The sequence below is a fragment of the Amblyraja radiata genome, chromosome 13, assembly GCF_010909765.2.
Source record: "Amblyraja radiata isolate CabotCenter1 chromosome 13, sAmbRad1.1.pri, whole genome shotgun sequence".
Classification (NCBI taxonomy): Eukaryota; Metazoa; Chordata; class Chondrichthyes; order Rajiformes; family Rajidae; genus Amblyraja; species Amblyraja radiata.
The window spans coordinates 19109237-19132405 of NC_045968.1; the positions used below are offsets into that span (position 1 = coordinate 19109237).

General features: G+C 40.2%; 1 protein-coding gene across 1 annotated transcript in view; it reads left to right on the forward strand.

The window, feature by feature from the left end:
• The first annotated feature begins 1159 nt into the window (after positions 1-1159).
• The window catches only part of stag1 (stromal antigen 1), a 219684-nt gene continuing 197674 nt past the window's right edge, over positions 1160-23169 (forward strand). Inside the window, exon 1 of the mRNA XM_033031385.1 lies at positions 1160-1339. The gene's annotated coding sequence lies outside the window, so the exon portion shown is untranslated. The remainder of the gene's footprint in view (positions 1340-23169) is intronic.

Sequence of the window (23169 nt, forward strand, 5' to 3'; positions counted from 1 at the left end):
GGTGGCAAATGACTTTTATTCCAACAGATCCTAGTGTGATCACATTTGGTGTCTCTCAAACAATATGTGCTAATTGATATCTGACCTGAAACCTCAACTTTGTGTCTCCACAATACTGCACATTTTATTTGTTATTCCAATGGTATGTATCTTTTGTATCAATTGAACTAGGAAATTCTCACTCTGCTGATACCATTGACACAACAGAAGCAGAATCATTAGCAAGACAGTCAGCCTGAGTAAACAGTTCTTCAACTGTTTCAGGGAAAAAGACCTGACCCAAATATACTTTGAAATTTTAAACGATTGAGCATGTTTGAATCACTCCTCTTCATTCGCCACCCCCCACGTGATATCAGGCACTATTCTAAAAATGTACTTCTTTTCCGTTCCTTTTGTGACCATAACTCCAATCTAATGCGATGTGAGTGTTTTCCCAGGAAAGACTGCGAGATAATCAGGATTTGTTTTCGTTGGTAGCCCAGCAGTTGGCGGGGAGGGGAGGAGACCAGGCACGTCCACGCCAATGGCTCTAGGCATCAAAATGGCTTCCACGACAGGGAAACATAAACATATAACACAGGAGCAGTTTGAATGCATTTAACACGCCGTTTCCTTTGGTGCGTTGTGGTGGGGAAGGTTGCTGCTAATATCGGGGGAGCGGATCACAGCCAAATAGCCGGGCATCTCCCTCCTCCTCCATCGCCTCTTTGTGCAGCCGCCATTACACGCTCTCTCTCTCTCCCTCTCAGGCATTCCGGCGGCTCCCTTCACAAACAGCTGAGATGTTCCACAACGAACTTTTTTTTTTAAAGCCTGCAAGACATCCCTCAACAACGGAGCTTTAAATACGGCTCTCGGCTTTTGCGCAGACGAATATTTATTCTCTATTGATCGCTCAACCAAGCCCCCCCTGCTTGACAACCAGCAACGCCCCGGCGTCCTGACGCGCGCCATTCCCCAGCGTGAGGCGGGCGGGAGCGCGCGCGGGATGGCGAGCGCGTGCTCGCCGCCAGCAACTCCCCCTCCCCCATCCCTCCATACAGACCACACGCTCCTCCGCCGCGGGGCGCGTAACCGTGACACGCCAACCGCGACCGCTCGTGCGCGGGAACGAGCCGGGCCACGGATGGTGGCCGCCAGAGGGCAATCTTTGTCTGGATTTGCATTGCGCCATTCGATTGTGGAAAATGCCACCAGATGGCGGCTTAGGATTGTTCGTCCTGTGAAGACGCGGTGTTAACTATTCCCATTTTTAATTTAATCAATTTTTAAACTCGATATTTTCTTACGCCGTCGAACGGGAAGGGAAAAAACGGATCCAAAATGGGCAGGAACGGTTCGTATTTTTCAACTTTTAATCTTTTTTTTAAGTGAAAAAAGGCGAGCGAAGTGCGGATCTAAGATGGAGGACGCGGCTCGGACAGTGTGTGTGTTTGGGGGAGGGGAGCGGGAAATGTGGCTACAGTTCGAGTTCACATCTTTTAAAAAGACTTTTTTCCCCCTGTTTATTCTGTGTTTGTTTCAACGGATTTCTGTGGTTAGGTGGCGAAATTTATACTAAAGTTTTATTTTCAGTGAAATGCATGTTTTGAACGTTTTCGCGTCACTTCGTTGTGCGAACATATATATTTTTAAAAAGGCTAAAATATAAATGTGCTTAATTGCCAAGCAGACGAAGGACGTGCAGGGATACAAAAGGCAAGCCTGAGTAGGAAGCTGGAGTGTGTTTTTCTCTCTCGCTTCGTTATTTTTGTGTGATGGGAGAGATTGATTGCAAACAGAATAATACATGCTGGATTATGAAACATTGGAAAGTAACCTCAATGTAGTAAATAGAAAAACTGGTTTGTAGTCTTCGGTATTTGATCTCACGATTTTTTTTTGTTATTACACTATTCTGACTGGAGTCAGGTGATGACATGGTGATGACTGTTCTTGGTTATTCTCACCAATCCATCCGCCCAGCAACCAGTTTTACAAGTATAAAAGAGGGGAACAAATCGTGTCAATATTTTATTTTATATGGGGCAGTATTTTTAAAATAAATGATCGTGTTTTCTTAATGATGTTAAATACATTGTATATGTTAATCTGTTATATTTTAAAAGCTACTTTTTTTTTTACCGTTGTAAAGACGCAGAAACGTTTGTTTACATTAGGCGCTGGTTATAGGTTTATATGACGATCTCGGTTACTTGAAAGGACTGACTAAAGTGTAGTAAGTTGTCGGCCTTTGAAATCGTCAAACCCTGAAATTGACGTGTGCCTTTACATAAAAACAAACCATGGACATAGTAAATATGAATGTATTGAAATTTCATTGTCTTTACATTTTTAAATAAAAACTCAGACTAGGTATATGCGAACATAAGTATTGGTGAATCAAATCTTGTTTATATTATGTAAAGGAAAACATTTCAAACCAGTCAAAATTGAAACGGTTCTAAGTAAAATTCAGTTTGCAAACTGTAAATATTTTAATTATGAAGAATGGAAACTAGTTTCAAATCAAGTTCTAAAATGATTTATAGAACAGCAGTGGTAGACAAATATGCTGGAGAAACTCAGCGGGTGAGGCAGCATCTGTGGAGCGAAGGAAATAGGCAACGTTTCGGGCCGAGACCCTTCAGTATGTTTATCAGTAATGGTTTAGAAAAGTTTATCAGTAAAAATGTTTACCAGAAATGTTTTAGAAAAACATCAGTAATGTTTTAGAAAAGATTTGAAAGCATAAATTAATTTTAGATTTGGATTAAGCCACTGAGCAAAAATTGGGAGTAATCAGTTTTTTTCAATATCTTTGGAAACCCAAGTTGGCATGAAACTTGTTGAGTATTGAAATGAAAATTACAAACTTAAGTAAAATCCATTTGAGTTAAACTGATGGATTTTAACTAAGGATATTCTTTTACCATCACTTTGTTCACCACCGACATAACAAGTTCTGTTAGGGTAAGACCTTCTTAGCATGGACACCATTTTTCTTTTCATTTCTTTTTCCAAAACCGAAATGGTAGATGGAAAGAAATGAGTACCGGGAATAAATGTATGTTTAGAATTTTGGTTCTGGATAATGTCCACCTGCTAAGTATGATGTGATTTTGGTTATTATGTGCTTGAATTGACTCCTAATTCCAAGCTTTTCTGGGCCTTATTGATAGACCATCCAGAAATGTATAAACCTAGTTAGAAAGACCAGATGTTGGCTTTTTTCTTGAAACTTATATTTGATGTGGAACAATTTTTTTTCATAGACAAGCTAAGTAATTATTCTGGCATGCATATTTTTTTGAAATGGTGACTAGTTGTTTAGTTTAATAAAATGATATCCTTAATATTGTCCATTTTGTGTAATGTTCAAGTTTATGGGGAGATTTCTTTCCAACACCTCAGTAAGTAACATGAAAATAATTCTGTAATGCATGTAAACTTAGATTTCCATTGGAAGGCAGACTTTATTATTTATTTTTGTTGAATCGTTTAACATGTGTTTCTGTTGATAATTAACCAAATGTATGCATTCTTGTTGTGGAGTTGTGGTGTCAGATAACTTTGACTCCAGTGTATTAATTGTTGACGGGATGCAAACAGGGTTGCTGATGATAGGTTAGTGAAGAATGATTAAGCGCTCCAATTGATTTAGCAATTATTGGGAAGAAACTAGTGTGTGAGATGTAGATACTAACTGACTTATTAAGTAGGAAGAATTTATAAATTAGTTTTACATTTTCTTTCTTGGTGTAAATTATTCTCAGGATGTTGATTCTTTGTACCTATGTATGGAGGCAAAAGGAATATATGTAAATTTAAACTGGGGAGACTATTAGTGTATGCAATATTACTGAACCAAATTAAACCAACGTTGTGACTAATGCCAGGTAAAATATATACCAATGTTTCTGACATTGACAAAGAAAGTCAATGGAATCAAGGGATACAGGGAAAGCAGGAACAGGGTGCTGAATTTGGATGATCAGCCATGATCATAGTGAATACTGGCTTGAAGGGCGAATGAACTACTTCTGCGCCTATTTTTCCTATATTTCTATGAAATCTTGGCATACCCTTTGCAATTACTAAATATTCTTCATGTCATTGTTCTATTGGGTCACAATATTTGTTTATATTACGTCTTAGACTGCAGCAAGTTGTTTGGTCCGCACCAACATCCCCAACTGATCGCATGGGAAATCCTGAATAAAATCAATAGAAAATATGATTATTACCAAGTTTCCATACAAAAACCCATGTGAATTATTTGAATAAAAGTTCAACACTATGTTTTACTTGTTGCTTTCCATTTACTGAATTCAATGGAGGTTACATTATAACCTCTGTCATTTTTAGAGTTGTTATGCTTTGGATTGATTTGAAAGAATGAGGCTTTGGTATATAAACCCAGATTGTGGATTTTCAGATCAATGTTTATACTTTTGTAAAGATTTGCCTTTGAATTGTGGTTATGATAATTAATTAGAAAGACTTCAAGAAACATGGGCCTGATTTATTTATCTTTTGACTTTGACTTCCTCGAGTTCAGTATATTTTACTAATACCAAGAGTTGAAAAGGGGATCGGCTTCTCCAACCACATTTACTAGAGGAGGCCTTTGCTTGTAATCTTTTTTCAAATTTCATGAATTTAATTACCTTTTTTTTTTGGTTAATGGAATTACATAATTTTGGGATGTATATTGGCAAAAATTCTATAAGTAACAATCTTATAGTGCCCTCCATAATGTTTGGGACAAAGACCCATCATTTATGCTTCTGTACACCACAATTTGAGACTTGTAATAGAAAATATCACATGTGGTTAAATTGCACATTGTCAGATTTTATTAAAGGCCATTTTTATACATCTTGGTTTCACCATGTAGAAATTACAGTTGTGTTTATACGTAGTCTTCCCCCCCCCATTTCAGGGCACCATAATGTTTGGGACACATGGCTTCACAGGTGTTTGTAATTGCTCAGATGGTGTTTAATTGCCTCATTATTGCAGGTATAAGAGAGCTCTCAGCACCTAGTCTTTCCTCCAGTCTTTCCATCACCTTTGGAAACTTGTATTGCTGTTTATCAACATGAGGACCAAACGTTGTGCCAATGAAAGTCAAATAAGCCATTATGATACTGAGAAACAAGAATAAAACTGTTCAAGCTGTTGCAGATGCTAGAAAATCGAAGGTACACAAAAATGCTGGAGAAATTCAGCGGGTGCAGCAGCATCTATGGAGCGAAGGAAATAGGTAACGTTTCGGGCCGAACCCCTTCTTCAGACTGATAGGGGGTGGGGGGGGAAAAGGGAGGAGGAGGAGCCCGAGGGCGGGGGGATGGGAGGAGACAGCTCGAGGGTTAAGGAAGGGGAGGAGACAGCAAGGGCTAGCAAAATTGGGAGAATTCAATGTTCATGCCTGCCGGACGCAGATTACCCAGGCGGAATATGAGGTGTTGTTCCTCCAATTTCCGGAGTTGCTCACTCTGGCAATGGAGGAGACCCAGGACAGAGAGGTCGGATTGGGAATGGGAGGGGGAGTTGAAGTGCTGAGCCACCGGGAGTTCAGGTAGGTTCTTGCGGACTGAGCGGAGGTGTTCGGCGAAACGATCGCCCAACCTTCGCTTAGTCTCACCGATGTAGATGAGGTTGGAGGAGATACAGGTGAACCTTTGTCGCACCTGGAACGACTGCTTGGGTCCTTGAATGGAGTCGAGGGGGGAGGTAAAGGGACAGGTGTTGCATTTCTTGCGGTTGCAACGGAAAGTGCCCGGGGAGGGGGTGGTACGGGAGGGAAGGGAAGAATTGACAAGGGAGTTGCGGAGGGAGCAGTCTTTGCGGAAGGCAGACATGGGGGGAGATGGGAAGATGTGGCGAGAGGTGGGATCACGTTGGAGGTGGCGAAAATGGCGGAGGATGATTTGTTGTATTTGCCGGCTGGTGGGGTGAAAGGTGAGGACTAGGGGGACTCTGCCCTTGTTGCGAGTGCGAGCATGGGGAGAGAGAGCAGTGTTGCGGGGTATGGAAGAGACCCTGGTGCGAGCCTCATCTATGGTGGAAGAGGGGAATCCCTGTTCCCTGAAGAGCGAGGACATTTCCGATGCCCTTGTGTGGGACGTCTCATCCTGGGAGCAGATGCGGCGTAGGCGGAGGAATTGGGAGTAGGGGATGGAGTCCTTACAGGGGGCAGGGTGGGAAGACGTGTAGTCCAGATAGCCATGTGAGTCAGTGGGTTTGTAGTGTATGTCGGTCAGAAGTCTATCCCCTGCGATGGAGATGGGTTCCAATAAAACTGTTAGAGACATCAGACAAACCTTAGGTTTACCAAAATCAACTGTTTGGAGCATCATTAAGAAGAAAGAGAGCACTGGTGAACTTACTAATCACAAATAAACTGGCAGGCCAAGGAAGACGTCCACAGCTGTTGGCAGAGGAATTCTACCTATAATAAAGAAAAATCCCCAAACACCTGTCTGACAGATCAGAAACACTCTTCAGGTGTGGATTTGTCAATGACCACTGACCGCAGAAGACGTCATGAACAGAAATACAGAGGCTGCACTGCAAGATGCAAAGCACTGGTTAGCTTCAAAAATAGGATGGCCAGGTTACAGTTTGCCAAGAAGTACTTAAAAGAGCAACCACAGTTCTTGCGGACTGATGAGACGAAGATTAACTTACTAGACTAAGTGGGACATGTTGGGTCCCAGCATCACACGGGAGGGCTGGTCCCCCAACGCAATATTCCACCTCTCCACCAATTCCAATATTGGTGGTGGTGGGGGGGGGGGGGGGGGGGGCTTTCTGGAGCGCTAGTATGGGTGTTGTGGGCTGAAGGGACTAGTTTCCCAGAGGGCTAGTATGGACATTGTGGGCCGAATGGATTCTTGGGCTGGCGGCTCAGTCACTCAAGCCTGTTGTGCTGGCAGCTCACTCATTCACAGCTGGTGGGCTGGCAGTTGACTCACGGCTATTCCTTGAAATTCCATTTCAAGCAGGGTGCAAGGCCACCAAATTTAAGTGCAGCTTCATACCATTTCAAGCAGGGTGCAAAGCCACTAATGACAGCGAGTCGTGACCTCTCCCTCTATCTTACAGAGACTGAGCCACGCCCACACTTCTGGGTTTTATAGTCCCTCCTCCCCTCCCATCAGAAGGGGCATGGATTGGTTGATTATGGCGTGATTGACAGGAGAGAGAATCTCAACATTTTTTAAACACTAATAACTCTTATTTTTCATCGATGGGAAAAATCCTCGGCACCTGATGAGCGGAGGGGGACTCGTAAGATGGCCAAAAATTACAGCCGTACGTGGTAGCGTTTTTTCTAAAATCAATATAACCGCAAACAGGAAGTGGTCAAGTGTAGACTTTTAATTATATAGAAGGCAAGGCAACTTTAATTAGGCACGGCAACTTTAATTAGGCAACACAGCTTTAGCATTTCCAAACCAAAGGCAACACAACTTTAGCATTTCCAAACTATATTTTCAAACCACATTAAGGGCACTGACAGGTCAGTAAAACCACTCACAGTTTAGTAGACATGTGTTGAGTGTTATTCACAGCTCAACCTGAGAGATGTGACCCTCTCGCTCCCCCATCTTGCAGAGACTGACTGAGGCACTCAACACATCCGGGCTTTATAGTCCCTCCGGAAGTGGCGTGGCCTTCAGGAGAGAATCTCAACATTTTTTAAACACTAATAACTCTTTTATTTTTCATCGATGGGAAAAATCCTCTTGTCCTGCGCAGCGGAGGGGGACTCTTGAGTAAGATGGCCAAAAATCACAGCTGTAAGTGGCAGCGTTTTTTCTAAAATCAATATACAGAACAACAGGAAGTGGTCAAGATCAGACTTTTAGTAATATAGATATCATAGTGATGGCAAGAGAAAAGTATGGAGGAGAGAAGGAACTGTCCAAGATCAAAAGCATACCACCTCATCTGTGAAACACGGTGGTGGGGGTGATATGGCCTGATGAAGATACTGGCTCACTTACCTTCAATGATGATACAACTGCTGATGGTAGTGGCATAATGAATTCTGAAGTGTATAGACATCCTATCTGCTCAAGTTCAAACAAATGCCTCAAAACTCATTGGCCAGCGGTTCATTCTACAGCGACAATAATTCCAAACATACTGCTAAGGCAATAAAGGAGTTTTTCAAAGCTAAAAAAAGGTCAAATCTTGAGTGGCCAAATCAATCACCTGATCTGAACCCAATTGAGCATGCCTTTTACATGCTGAAGAGAAAACTGAAGGGGACTAGCCCCCCAAACAAGCATGCTAAAGATGGCCGCAATACAGGCCTGGCAGAGCATCATCAGAGAAGACGCCCAACAACTGGTAATGTCCATGAATCGCAGACTTCAAGCAGTCATTGCATGCAAAGGATGTACAACCAAATACAAAACAGGACTAGTTTCATTTACATGATATTGCTGTTCCAAACATTATGGTGCCCTGAAATGGGGGGACTATGTATAAACACTGCTGTAATTTCATATGATGAAACCAAAATGTATAAAAATGGCCTTTATTAAAATCTGACAATGTGCACTTTAACCACATGTGATTTCTCTATTACGAGTCTCAAATTATGGAGTACAGAGGCAATAAATAAATGATGGGTCTTTGTCCCAAACATTATGGAGGGCACTGTACCTATTGAAGCTGAGGGAGTCAAATTAGGGTTGGATTGAAACCAGGATATTGGCCTGGATTTGGGTGATTATGCTTGGGGCAATGGCTTTCCAAAGCTTTAAAATGCCCCCTGCAGGCAGTTCTCAAAAGAATAAAGGAGTGTAGGTATCAGGTCACTGTGGATTTGAGGTCCGGATCGTCAAAAACTTTTCCTCCCATCACTAATTTCTCCACTGTTGGACTGACGACAATGGTAAACTTGATCTCTATCTGTCTTTGTGGGCGCGGATATAATGGAAATGGAAAGGCAGTCTCTGGGTTGTCAAGGTTCTGTTCTGAACTCCTCTCACTAAGATTACTTCTGTGTATGTCAGAACTGTCCTTTTCCTGTAGCTACCCATATCACACCACAATGACTATTCATTAAATAATTACCCTAGCACTGCCCATAATTAAACTAAGAGGATATATACTGTATCCAGTCATTAATGAATATCAAGCAACATTATTATTACCAACTTGAAAAATGTTTTAAAAATTAATGGGGAAATTTGTGTAAAGTCTGATTTCCACTAATTGGGTCATTTGTAACCCGTGGAGCCCAGCATACATGGCATGGCAGGAAAGTCATCATATTACAATGCCTATATACCACTTCATTGAATCTTTTTTAAATTGTTTATATTGGATAAATGCTGGTTGAAGTGAAAGAAGCTGGTGTAGCTTTGTTGATGTCAAATGAATAGTTTTAATCTTGTGTTTATTACTTCTGATATGACTGATCAGTTTTGATTTAAATCTTTTTATTTGAATTTCACAGCAATTTGCATACATACAATGATAACAGACAGTGACAGTCAAGGCATAATTGTGCAACAGTATGTAGGCGACCCTCAAAGCCCTTACCCTTACCCACCTTCAACCCACCCGAATCAGGTCGGAACCAAACGGGGACAAACAACACTCACATACATACACATACACACAAATATGGTAAGATAAACGAAACAAAGAGTACTAAAAAAAAAAAAAAAAAAAAAAAAAGAAGAAAAAAAAGGGGGTCACTAATAACAGTAAATAAGTAAGTAATTAAATAAATAAGTGTGGGGAGGGGGGGGGGATGACTGATCAGTTTTAAAGCCGATGTAAACAATTAAATATTTAGATTATCATTTTCAAGAGGAAGTTAGATTTAGCTCTGAGGGCTGAAGGAATCAAGGGATATGAGGAAAAAGCAGGACGGGATACAGATTTTAGATGATCAGCCATGATCATATTGAATGGTGGTGCTGGCTCGAAGGGCCGAATGGCCTACTCCTGCACCTAATTTCTATATTTTGCTTAAACATGCTTTAACTTTTAAATTGTAGCAAATTGTGTACCAACATACGTTACTTTGTAGTGCTTTTTCACAGTGAGATAATGTTGATCTTCTCCACCTGACCATTCCCTTCCCCAATCCTATAGCCAATAAATGCAAATTAAAATGACAATTAACTTCCATATACAACATATGACGATTTCTTGTTCTAAACTTTGTCTTTCAAGTATGAATTAATCATCTAATTTGCCTGTTACAAAATGTAGGGGAAACAAATTAAGTAAAAAAAATCATCCTTAATATGATTGAATAGCTTTTGTTATTTTTGGGCATCAGTCCAAGTTGATTGTAATCTCTGCATTATGATTTGGTTCAGTATTCTAGCACTGTGTTTGTACTTTGACCTAATTATTTAAAACTGCATGACCAATTCAACAGAGCGAGTATTTATCAGGTGATCCTGTTCTTGCATTGGAATATTTTGGCACTTAATCAATTCTTTTAAAATGAAGCAGAGTTTTAAATAATTCTCAGGATTTTGAATATGCTTGTCAATTAAGATCCTTAATGCCTGCTGCCTTGTTGAAATATATCTGTCTATAAAACATGTAGGAAAGAACTGCAGATGTTTGTTATAAATCGAAGGTAGATACACAAGCTGGACTAACTCAGCGGGACAGGCAGCATCTCTGGAGAGAAGGAATGGGTGGTGTTTCGGGTCGAGACCCTTCTTCAGCCTTCTCAACCCGAAACGTCATCCATTCCTTCACTCCAGAGATGCTGCCTGTCCTGCTGAGTTACTCCAGAATTTTGTGTCTACAGTCTATAAAACATTGCAGGTACTATGCTTCCCTCCCCCACACATGAGATGTGTGACTGTAACAAGTGGTATTATGTTTAATGTATAGTGCAATTTACATGCATGAAGTACTTTTCTGTGGAAAACCAGTATCAGATGAATAAATGTACCTTTTTATCTTGGAAAAATATAGTATAACCGTATACATTTGGAGCATCTGTGTTGAACCATGTTAAACCATGGCAGGCATGTTTACTTTACTTTTGGTTGTCAGTGATATGGTTATGAAAATTTATCGATCCAATGAATTGCTGATATAATATGCTGATACTTGAATGGGGGAGGGAATTTCATGCCTGTAATTGACCCTGTTAAATAGAAATGTGTTATAATTATTGTGCATTCTTGCTTCTTGAAGAAATTATGTAAAAAGATTCCATCGAATTTCAAACCCTCAACTTTTTATATTTTCATAATGTTATCAAAACGTAAATTAAAATGATTTTAATCTGATATGTTGTACTTCGGGAATGAATGCTGCTGTAGAAAATCATCAGCCAAATAAAATTTAAGGGGGAGGGGAGAAGGCAAAAAAATAAGCACAGCTAAGAATAAAGAAACTGGTGCAATCTGCTCCTCATTCGGATTCACAGTGTGCTTTTCATTTGAAATCAACTGATTTGTACTCAATTGCTACTGGATATTTTTTTAACATTTAAAATATTTTTTACTGCAAAATGATTGAAGCATTTATTTGGCTATGTATGTAACTGAGAAAACTGCTTGGAAAATTAAAAGTAAAATATAACTTTTTAAAGGAAAAAGTGTTTTATAATGTCCCACTGAAATGGGTAACAAAGACCCAAAACAATTTTTTCAATACCAGTTTGTTCAGTGGGTAATGTGCTCTGACTTTTGAATGATTCCTGTTACTTTATATTTTATCAACTTCAGCAATCCTAGTAACACTGAAGAGAGCAAAAGCTTTTCAATTTATTGAGTGAGATTAGTAGAGCATGCATCACTTTTAAAATATGTCAACAGGATCAGCCATGATCAAAATGAATGACGGTGCTGGCTCAAAGGGCCGAATGGCCTCCTGCACCTATTTTCTATGTTTCTATGATTAAGTGAACTCTTTTTTTTTCATTTAGGCAGATCAGTTTTCAGATGTTCACATTTTACACAGTGTCCTCCATAATGTTTGGGACAAAGACCCGTCATTTATTTAATTACCTCTGTACTTCACAATTTGAGATTTGTAATAGAAAATATCACATGTGGTTAAAGTGCACATTGTCAGATTTTATTAAAGGCCATTTTTATACATCTTGGTTTCACCATGTAGAAATTACAGTTGTGTTTATACGTAGTCCCCCCCCATTTCAGGGCACCATAATGTTTGGGACACATGGTTTCACAAGTGTTTTTATTGCTCAGGTGTGTTTAATTACCTCCTTAATGCAGGTATAAGAGAGCTCTCAGCACCTAGTCTTTCCTCCAGTCTTTCCATCACCATTGAAAACTTTTATTGCTGTTTATCAACATGAGGACCAAAGTTGTGTCAATGAAAGTCAAAGAAGTTATTATGAGACTGAGAAACAAGGATAAATCTGTTAGAGACATCAGCCAAACCTTAGGCTTACCAAAATCAACTGTTTGGAACAGCATTAAGAAGAAAGAGAGCACTGGTGAGCTGACTAATCAAAAAGGGACCGGCAGGCCAAGGAAGACCTCCACAGCTGATGACAGAAGATCCCCAAACACCTGTCTGACAGATCAGAAACACTCTTCAGGAGTCAGCTGTGGATTTGCTAATGACCGCTGTCCATAGAAGACTTCATGAACAGAACTACAGAGGCTACACTGCAAGATGCAAACCACTGGTAACTGCAAAAAAAAAAAAAACAGGTTATAGTTTGCCAAGAAGTACTTAAAAGAGCAACTACAGTTCTGGAAAAAGTTCTTGTGGACAGATGAGACTAAGATTAACTTATATCAGAGTGATGTCAAGAGCAAAATATGGAGGAGAGAAGGAACAGCCCAAGATCCAAAGTATACCACCTCATCAGTGAAACACGGTGGTGGGGGTGTTGTGGACTGGGCATGTATGACTGCTGAAGGTATTGGCTCACTTATCTTCATTGATGATACAACTGCTGATGGTAGTAGCATAATGAATTCTGAAGTGTATAGACACATCCTTTCTACTCAAGTTCAAACAAATGCCTTAAAACTCATTGGCCAGCAGTTCATTCTACAGCAAGACAATGATCCCAAACATACTGCTAAGGCAACAAAGGAGTTTTTCAAAGCTGAAAAATGGTCAATTCTTGAGTGGCCAAAACAATCGCCTGATCTGGACTCAATTGAGCATGTCTTTTATATGCTGGAGAGAAAGGTGCAGGGGACTAGTCCCCAAAACAAGCATAAGCTAAAGATGGCTGCAATGCAGGCCTGGCAGAGCATCACCAGATAAGACGCCCGGAATCACAGACCTCAAGCAGTCATTGCATGCAAAGGATATGCAACAAAATACTAAACATGACTACTTTCATTTACATGACATTGCTGTTTTCCAAACATTATGGTGCCCTGAAAGAGGGGGGGGGGACTATGTATAACAACTGCTATAATTTCTACCTGGTGAAACCAAAATGTATAAAAATGGCCTTTATTAAAATCTGACAATGTGCACTTTAACCACATGTGATTTTTTTTTTTTCCATTACAAATCTCAATTTGTGGAGTACAGAGGCAGATAAATAAATGATGAGTCTTTGTCCCAAACATTATGGAGAGCGCTCTTTATTCTTTTTATTCACGTTATTCCCTTTATCATCTATCTGTACACTGAATGGCTCAATGTAATCATGCATTGTCTTTCCACTGGCTGGTAAGCAAACAACAAAAGCTTTTCACTGTATCTCGGTACAAGTGACAATAAACTAACAATTGACATATTTCCGTACTATAAAACCTGAATATAAAATTTTCTTAAGATAGTGAGCATTGAATTCCACCTTTTTGGGATAGGTGTCAACATTCTTAAAATGCTTCTTAATGTTTAACAGTGAAATTGTCAGATTGCTGGTATTTCATTGCAGATTCTACCATTTGAAAATTAGAAGTATGCAATGTGAATGGAGTTATATTTTTAAATGGCATGTCTGGCAAGTGTCATTGGTAGTGTAACAAGCCTTGTGCAACATTTTATAATTGGAATGTACTGACGCCAGCTCTAGTTCTGATCATGGTCATTTGATGTTGTATTCTCTCTTCATTGGCCAGTATTCAATACTGAGCCATATAGGCGCCGCGCGCAAAGTCCCGCGCCCGGGCCAAAACTACTCACTCAGCTGGCCCCTCCATCCCTCCGGCTACCCTTTGTGTTCTGCTACACGCAAAGTCCCACCATCCAACTCATGAACCTACGATCGGCCATGAGAAGGAAGAGGGGGGGGAAAGGAGTATGAGGACCAAGTTCCTTGCTTGAGTTTAAGCACCTGGACACCTTATGTATTTGAGGGAGAGTGTGGTGTTTCCATGATTCCATGTTTCCATAAACCTCAGAGCAATTAATTTTGGTATGTTGTAAACACCTTAGTGTATTCTGTCAAATGTGGACGTATAAATAGACATGTCAAAAAAATCCGATTGCTTTCCATAATTTATACAGCTTTAATAGCAAAGTAAAAGGACATAATATCTCACAGGTAAGTTTCTGTGAGGATTGTAGGTTGGTTTCAATAACTTTTTTGCAGTTCAATTATAAAATTAAATGCATATCTTTAGATTTGTGACAGATGAGTCTTGCTTCAACCCCCCAGCAGTTGTTGTAGATCCCTTATTGAACAATTCTGCAGGTCTTGAGAAACTACCAGCACAGTGAAGACATCCTGGATATGAACCACACTAAGTGAAAGAGCAGCAATCTGAGTCAGACAATGTGACATAGAAGGGAACTTGAAATTTTGCATTTCAATGCATCCACTGTCCTTGTCCTGCTCGGTATTGTGAAATTAATAGATGATGGTGATATGGTAAAGATTTCACAACATTTCAAAAGACCATGGTGTCCAGGCATTCTACAGATAATAGGTCCAATTATGTTTTTATGTATGTATGGGGTGGGGACCATTATTTGCTGATTAAGGCACTTAATTTTCCAATCATTCAGACTGAGCATACATGTTCACTTTGGTTGGGATTTTTTTTCCTCCATGTCATGGAATTGTGTATGTGGGTGTTAATATCACATTATCTCCAAAGATGTCTCGTTATCTGTGGTTGTATTTTCTTTATTTGGTATGGAATTGAAGTTAAATGGTAATTTGATTTAAAAGGGAATATGGTACTACAATGGAATTGGTAGAAAATGCTTAAGAATTCATAATGGGTCAAAGAAAATAACTTTGGCTGATTGGCTTGTGAATTTTAATGGAGATGACTGCAAAGTGGTGCACATAGGCTGGAAGAATAAGCAAGGCCTATGCTTCATTAATTTGTTGAATTCAAATGAGCATTGATGCTGAAGGAAAATTAACAAACCTTAATTTAACCGAAGTGGAACAACAATGACAGCAACAGCATGGCCAGGGCAGAAAAATACAATTAAGTAGCTGTGATCAAATTGTTCATTACTTTAAGAACTTGTGGTATGTTATGCTTGGTTTGCTAAGACTTTCAAGCACAGTAGACATTGCAGAGAAGAGCTAGCAAGTCTGCCATGATTGCCTTTTAATTCTAACATTAGGACAAGAATTGAATCCCTTGAACATCGTTTCTGTGGGATTTATGTTATAAAGTTTTTGTGTTTGTGCATCAACATTTGCAGAGGGGATGACAACTAAAAGTGAAATTAAATATTTGCACATTTCATTGAGGAAAAACTGGACTGCTGAATGGATGAAATAAATTAGTAAATGTTTTATCTCTTGTTTTCATGGTCAGTTTGCCTGATGAACTGTGCTGAAGCTTCAAAAGTCTACTAACAAGAACTTTGTTTTTCCATAATGAGGCAAAAGTGTTGCCTTTGCTTGTCATTTTCTTGTTTCTATTTTTATTTCTGTAAATGTGCATGCATCTGAGTACACCCCCCCCCATTAATCCTGTGCAGCTTTGTGTTTGAACGTTCAATTTTTTTTGCTGACTGAGGTTAAATTGGCAGATGTTGAAAATAAAATACAATCCCTGGTTAGTTTAAGCACAAAGGATACAAACAATTGCTTTAAAAACATAGAATTCTGATTGCTTGTGTGCCTGGCATTCAGCCGATTCATTACAGGCATAACAGCAAATTCTCGAGGGAGCTTTTGACCTCATTAGCTTCTTGAAAGAATGCTCTACTCTGAATGTTCGATTAGCAGTAGATTTGTGTGACTGAAGTTCATCTTGCAAAATTAATATTATCAACATAACTGTGATGAACTTTGTTTAAAATTAATACCACAGTGTGGTATAATCCAAAATATGATACGAGTGGCTGGCTTTTTTATTGGGGGGTTATGTAAATATGTTTCTTCTGCCTGGAATGAACAAATTCTCCAAATTATTGTGTTGATTCTCTGCTTTAAAAGATGAGGCAAATTTATTTTCAGCAAAGTCGTTTTACTGCTCCAGTTACAACTGCAAGGATTGTCATTAGTTATAGATACAAATTTTTATCTGAGGAAAATTGTTACTCTGGAGTCTAATATTTCAATAATAATAAACTTAAGTGAAAGTATTCTGTGAATATGCCAAACTGATAAACCAAGTTGGAAAATTTAGTTGGTAAATTAATCTGGTAAATAATATTGATTGATGGGACTATGTTAATGGGAAATGTCTGATTTTATGCTGGCCTGGTTCCTGCTGTTGAGCACAGTCAAGTAGCCCTTTTGAAAATTGGGTATTAGTAGAGGCCTTTTATCTTTGCTCCTAATTTATCTCATGGAAAATAATCTTCTACACTTGGATTGGGAAATTGGTAAATGACAAGTATAAATCAAGATTGTTAAGGGCTTGGACACACTAGAGGCAGGAAACATGTTCCCGGTGTTGGGGGAGCCCAGAACCAGGGGCCACAGTTTAAGAATAAGGAGTAAGCCATTTAGAATGGAGACGAGGAAACACTTTTTCTCACAGTGGTGAGTGTGGAATTCTCTGCCTCAGAGAGCGGTGGAGGCAGGTTCTCTGGATGCTTTCAAGAGGGAGCTAAATAGGGCTCTTAAAAATAGCGGAGTCAGGGGATATGGGGAGAAGGCAGGAACGGGGTACTGATTGGGGATGATCAGCCATGATCACAATGAATGACGGTGCTGGCTCGAAGGGCCAAATGGCCTGCTCCTGCACCTATTGTCTATTGTCTAAGGCATGATAACTTGTTACATTTTGTTTGGTGTTGTGTAGCAAATTAAATATCACAGACATTTATTTTTCTGGGCAATAAAAGCATCACTAATCCTTCACATGTTGAAAATAGGAAACTGGACTAGGTAAAGACGCCATATTTCTTACCCATATTTCTTACCGTTGATTCCACGTCGGCTCTAATTCAGAGCGATCCAGTTAGGATCGTTCTCCATTTTGTTCCTTTTCCTGTATTTTTCTATTTCCCCATACTTCTATTCATTTATCTTTTGAAAGTTGTGATTCACTGCAAGTCCATGACCTTTCAAGGCATTGCATTTTATCTTGACACTGCTCAAAGTTTTTTTTTTTTCCCCCTCTTTACTTTTTGGTTCCTCAACAATGACCTTAAATTTTCAACTGATTCTTGACACTTTGGTGAATTGAATTGATTGTTTTGATTATTTGAATCAAATTACCCCCCACGCTTCGATGCTCCAAATACATTTCCAACTTCTCAAGTTCAAAAAGATAACAAGCCCTTGCCCGTTTGCCACTTAATGGCTTTTTTGGGCTTGCGTATTAATTTTTCAGCACCTGCATTTCAAAAGTAATGAATTGGCAGTTCAGGATATGAAAGATATTGTGTGATGGGGAGTGATATTGACATTCATCCTGAATCAAAGTAGATTGAGTAAACTTGCTCCATTTATTCAAACTTGGCCTTCATTCATGCTTGATGTCAATATTGGCACAAAGTTGTATTTCATTGATATTCAAAAATGTGATAGCTAACACATTGATTTAAAATATAAAAAGGAACTGCAGATGCTGGTTTATAGCAGCGATATAGATGAAATCAGGGCTCAAAATTAACGGTTGCCCGGGTGCCATTGACCACTCAAAGTGCAGCCGGGCAACCTAAATGCCGACTCATTTTACCTGGCTTGGCAATCAAACACTGGTTTATACCGATAGACACAAAAAACTGGAGGAACTCCGCGGGTCAGGCAACATCTCTGGAGAATAGGAACGTGGCGTTTCGTGTCGGCGGCGGCGGCTGTATTCGTCTAGTATCTTTGATTGTGGGGCAAAGATACTAGGTGCGTGGTGGCGAAGGATCGGAGCGAATGACGGCCCCGACCCAGCGGCAACAGCGGCCGTGCCAGCGGGTCCATCGCCTCCTCCTCCCGCACCCCGCCCGGCGGAAGGAACCTCTCTCTCTCCCTCCTCCCGGCCTCGGCGTGCGACAAGGGTTGTGAAAGCTCCGTTGGCGGATTTGCGGCCGCTATCGCCCTGATAACGGCAACTGCTTGCAAATCCGCCAATGGCACTTTCACAACCCCTCCCGCACGCCGAGGCCGGGAGAGAGGGAGGGGGAGGCGGAGGCCTCCTTCCGCTGTCTGAAGCAGCTGCACCAAAGATCCTATAGCTATAGGATCTTTGAGCTGCACCGCTCGGCCCCGCACCTTCCTGTCTGCTGACGGAGGAGGGGAGGCGGTGGCGTGGAGGCGGCGGCACTTTGGCGTTGGACAGGGACGGCCAAGGCAGCGGGGCGATGTTGTCCGAGGAGCGCTGACCTTCCTTCCTCCCCACCTCCTCTGCACCTTCCACCCCACCCTCTCCTTCTCTCTCTTGTACGCCCCCTCCACCCATCTTATCCTGGGACCCTTCCTCTCCATCCCACACTGATCCCCATTCCCTCCCCTATTCAGTCCTCACTGACATCCCATGTGCTCCCCTTCCCATCTACCCCCCCCCCCCCCTCCAATCTATTAATCACCCTACCCACCTCGCATTGATTCTCCTGCCACCCCCCCCCATCCATCCTACACTGGTCCCCCAATTCATCCTGTACTGAACCCCCCTTCCCATCCATCCTGCACTTCTCCCCCCATCCATACTGCACTGATCATTCCATTCATCCCGTACTGACCCACCCTCCATTTACCCTGCACCAAATCCCCCCCATGCATCCTGTACTGATCCCCATGCATCCTGTACTGATCCCCTCATTCATCCCGTACTGATCCCCCAATCATCTTTTACTGACCCCCTCATTCATCCTGTAGTGATCCCCCATTCATCCTGCACAGACCCTCCGATCCACACTGTCCTGACCCCCCCTCCCCCAATTCATCCTGTACTGATCCCCCCCCCCATTCAACCTGTGCTGACCACCCCCGCCCCCCCCCCCCCCAATCCATCCTGTACTGATCCCCCTCATTCAAGAAGGATAGGGGGGAACAGTTTGAAGAAGGGTCTCAACCCAAAACGTTACATATTTCCTTAGCTCCATAGATGCTGCCTCACCCGCTGAATTTCTCCAGCATTTTTGTCTACCCCCATTCATCCTGTACTGATCCGCCCCCCCCTATCCTTCCATACTGACCCCCCATTCAACACCACTGACATCTCCCCTCACAATTTTACATACTCCAACCAACACGTACTAAGTCACCTGCCTCAATCCATCCATTCCGCACCGATTGCCTTCTCAATCCCCCCCCACCGCCATCTATCCACCCCCTGACCCTATTGTGCTTCACAGTCTTCAGAGCGAACATTGACTATGTTTGATAATGGAATGCAATCAAATGTGTTTTAATTCCCAATGTTATTATTTGTTTTGACACCTTTAAACATATTACCAAAAGGACATTTGCTGCTGTTATGTCCTTTGGCCATCTCTTGTCAGTTAGTGTAATGTTTAACCTGTCAGATGGGTATAGTCGGTTTTAACAGCTATTATCATAAAATGCCTTTAGAAATTTCCTTACAACCTGTATATTTTGTTATGGATAAATTATGGGGGAAGCGAGAGTACTTCTGTGCCAATAGCAATAACGACCCATGCTATGGCCATGTCATGGTAATTTTCGGTCCTTCACAGAAACCATGCTTGCATCAATTGCAATATGTAAAAAGAGTTGAGATATTGCATTGTAATTTTGCTGCATGTCATTGCGGTATATATAATGTCCTGATTGGTGAATATGTTTAGTTTGTGACTTTATTTGAAGCAGAAATAATATGTGAATGTAGATAAAAGTGCTGGAGAAACTCAGCGGATGCGGCAGCATCTATGGAGCGAAGGAAATGGGCAACTTTTCGGGCCGAAACCCTTCTTCAGACTGATGGGTTTCTGCCTGAAACGTTGCCTATTTCCTTCGCTCCATAGATGCTGCTGCACCCGCTGAGTTTCTCCAGCACTTTTGTCTACCTTCGATTTTCCAGCATCTGCAGTTCCTTCTTGAACATAATATGTGAATGCTTCATTGAGCATAATTCCAACTGGTAACTACGCACCTCGTCCAAGCACATTATCACATGCTTCATGCAAACCGTCTTAAATGACCACCTAAACTGTCATTTGGCAACCTAAAAAGCTGTCAAGGTTGCCCGGCTGGCAACAGGGAAAAAAAGTTAAGCGAGAGCCCTGTGAAATGCTGGAGTATTTCAGCGAGTCAGGCAACATCTCTGAGGAAAATGGATTGGTGACATTTCGGGTTGTGGGGTTTCTTCAGATTGGTTTGAGTTTTACTTGAGTGAATTCCATTTCAAAGTTGATTGTAGTGACAAATTGAATTAGGAGTTGGGTGATGTTATTTTAGTGGAATCGAAATAGAAATTACATAAACATTACATGAACAACAAGTGGGTCAGACAGCATACATACTAGAGATACCAGTGCACTCTCATAATTTTGTCCTAATTAAAGGATGTGCCAGACCACCAGTTGCTGGAAAATCAGTTGGACCTGTATTTAATTTTTCGTGGGTCACCTGTGAATTATCTAAATGTAAATACTTTTCAAAACGGCTCATCTCCAGAGATTAGACCACTTTATGGAAATGTAAAGAACAATTAAGAACATAACATTGTTTGTGTGGGGCACAAATCAATGATGAGACTATTATAAAGACACATATAAAAATTACGTAGAGATCCCCTGGAATGTTCTTGATCTGTTTAAAAAAAAAAAATCTAAATGCCTTGAAATGGAAAATAGTAAATCAGTTTTTAGGTGCAGGTTTGCTCAATCATGTTGCCTGTATATAAATGAAAACTTGGTACTTTTGAACAAAAGTATGCGATGTTCATTTATAAATTCAATCTTAATCATTAAATGCTGATAAACAGGATCAGAATAGATGGATATTTGATGGTTGAAGTGGACCTGTTGGATGGTACAGGCCTGTTGCCTGTAATATGCCTCTGTCTGTTCGCTATGACTGCATGTCCCCAATCTTTGCAGAGGTGGACTAGAACAAAAAGACTTGTGGTTTAATTTGCCAAACAATCCGAATATCTCCATCGTAATAAAGGAATAGTCAAAGTAATAGTATATAACATGTTACTTCAGGTCCCAAAGGTTCTTTCGGTTAAAACAGAATTAATAATTAAATTCTGACAGTTCACAATGTTTATATTTTGTTTAATTTGTTCTAATTTAGACACATTGTTTTTCCAGAACTGAGTATTGCTAATCTTAGCATGTTAAGATTAATCTTATTATTAATTTTTCTCTGGGCATGAGGTGGTGGGGGAATTGAAGTTTGAAGATGACGGCGATGTTTGCTTTTGTTTAGTTGCATTGCTTTCCTGTTTGGTGTATAAATATTACATAGAAAATAAAAATAATGATTTAGTGGGGGATGGGATCATTATGTTGCTGATGCTCACAGCAATTTAGTTGGCATATTTTTCACCACTGAATTAGTGCTGGTTATACGCAATATTGTTTTTTTTTTAAACTTGGTCAAATGGCTTGAGGATTGCTGCTTTGTCTCAAGCTCATGTTACATGGTTGAGTATGGGGTGGGGGTGTGATTGTGGTAAATGATGAGGTGAAAGAGTATCAGTTTTGAAAATGTAAATACGGTAACATTCTTTGCATTTGTTAAATGTTCAAAATGCATACATTCATTAAAAAGCATTTGTAATGGTGCTGTGTGTGATCATTTTATAGTTAACAAGTGTACCTTGTCTTGGGTGAAGCTGCACATTGCTTTGAGCTATTTTTATCGACAATCAAGAGCTTAATTTTGGACTGCATACCAGACTTCACCATTGATCAGCTACATAAAATGGGAGCGTTATTGTGCATGTTTTATTAGCTTGAAGTTTACCAGCTCTGTTACTCATTTAATGGATATCTTTTTTTCATCAATCAATAAATGCATTTTGGTGCAATACTAAACTGTTGTGTGTCCGGAAAGCACTTAACATGCATGACATGTATTCCAGAAGGCAGATGTTACCATGGTAACCCTCTGGTAGGTCATAGCCAGCTTGGCGTATTTGATTGGCTGACAGAAAATGATATTCTGCAAGGCAAAATGAGTGGGTTTTAGGTGGAGGGGGGGGGGGGGGGCGCAGTTTGTGAACGATGGGATCATTACCTTTTTATATTGCTTCATGATTTAACTTTGAAAGTCAAAACTAGGGACTTAGTTTATGTTTTAAAGATATCTGCTTGGAAGTTTGCACATCTTCTGAAATATTCTACAGAATGTTTTGGTTTGTTTGCCTTGATTTTAAACTAACAGCCGTAATTCAAATATGCAAGAAATATTTTGTATGATTTTATTTTTGCATTGCTACTTTAGATTCCCAACTGGAATTTTAAAATGTTCACATAGTATTTTCTACTGCTTTACCTTAAACACAGGCTATCAGTAGATGTGAAGTTGTACTGAGCTATTACGTAGTTTTAAAATGTTTTAACTTTATTTATTACAGAAATTAAAACAAAAAATATTTAACTGTTAAATCCAACCCTGTCAAGGTTCAGTGTATGCCCCATTATTACCAAGTTGATTTATATATTTAAGATTGGGTTTTAAAATAGTTTTTTGTTTGGACTTGCTATAAAATTGAGTACTTTTTTCTAGGCATGGGTTTTCAAACAAGGACCACTGGCTTTTTGTAGATGGCTAGATTATTGGATTTCTATTGTGCATTTATCATAATTGAACACGATGACTAGGCCAATTTAAAGACATCTATTTTTTTAATTTCTGTAGTAACTAGCAAACTTGTGACAGAACAATCTGGGAAAGGTCAC